Below are 1,219 nucleotides of genomic sequence, written 5' to 3'. Positions count from 1 at the left end.
ACTCAGAATAGATAGTTTCCTAATCTGAATCCCCCACACATCGAAGTAGGAAGATGATCAGTTTTTGATCATGTTTACCAATTTAACATTTATAATAAAGGATCTGTTACTTCTATTTTCACAATGTATTGTCTGTATACTCCTTTTTTTATGAGGCAAAGAGGTTGTTGATCATTGATTAAATGCAACATGGCTAAATAACATTATTGCATTTCAATTAACAATACCATCCTCTGAATTATCCATTAATTATCATTGCTAATCTTTTGTCCTGTCATCGGTCATCACCAACCAGTCAAATGCATCTTTGCCTCAATTAAAGAAATGGGGTATAGTGGAAGTCATGTATTAGAATATGATCTATTAAGGTGACGAATAGCTTACTGCTTTTACATGTTTAATATCTGTGATATAAATAACACATATTATTATAGTGTGGTTCATGGATATATATTGCTCATATACTGAAAGCTTGGCACTACTAGTTTTGGTAACAGAATTGTTCACCAAAGAATGCTTTGCAATCTCACCAATTTCAATTTCAATATATCTTAAAATACCAGTTTTACATACAAACTACTACCTCTGTGAGAGAACATAACCAGATAGATGATGTTGAAAGTTCTCAGAGAAATCATATAATGGCAAATCAATACACTTCATGAAGCTGAATAAGCCATGAAAATAGCAGAGAACAAGATTAATGAATATCTGTAAAAGGAACAACCAATTTTTTTTTATACATTTTTTTCTTAAATTTCTCTGTTTTGCTTTGATATGAAATTCATATTGGAGAGATTTCATTGCTATATAGAGGTTTACTGTTATTGCTTTCAAGAACACAAAAATATACAAAAATATCAGGAAAATGAAGCAATAGGAAGCCATTGAAAAATGTTATATCTTTGTATTTTGTATGGATATTTATGAATATATATTTTAGTTATGTATTATAGAAATAAAATGTAATCTAAAGCTGTTAACAGATATATTACTGTATACATTCATGTTTTTTATGTATATTGTACATTATTATAATATATACCAGTCTCATCCCTAGCATCCTTCTTGCGATATGGTCATTGTTTTGCAGCCCTGAGTTTCGTGGTCTCTTCCACTCAGGAGTTACTTTATCAGATATCCACTAATAAGCATAGCTTTTCAAAAATGTACCACATACCCATATTTCTCCCATAAACATTTGGTCAACAGGCAAGTA

General features: G+C 30.3%; 1 protein-coding gene across 2 annotated transcripts in view; it reads left to right on the top strand.

Moving 5' to 3' along the window:
• LOC122260682 (uncharacterized) overlaps positions 1 to 983 on the top strand; it is a 13,000-nt gene extending 12,017 nt beyond the window's left edge. For both annotated transcript variants that reach the window (XM_086548717.1, XM_086548716.1), the window contains exon 13: positions 1 to 983. This exon is cut by the window's left edge and continues 415 nt beyond it. The gene's annotated coding sequence lies outside the window, so the exon portion shown is untranslated.
• The last annotated feature ends 236 nt before the right edge of the window (positions 984 to 1,219 follow it).

Source organism: Penaeus japonicus, unplaced genomic scaffold (genome assembly GCF_977035675.1).
Source record: "Penaeus japonicus unplaced genomic scaffold, GWHDUDI00000001_assembly GWHDUDI00000021, whole genome shotgun sequence".
NCBI classification, from domain to species: domain Eukaryota; kingdom Metazoa; phylum Arthropoda; class Malacostraca; order Decapoda; family Penaeidae; genus Penaeus; species Penaeus japonicus.
The sequence above is the reverse complement of the archived record's forward strand: the minus strand, read 5'-3'. Positions and strand labels throughout refer to the sequence as shown.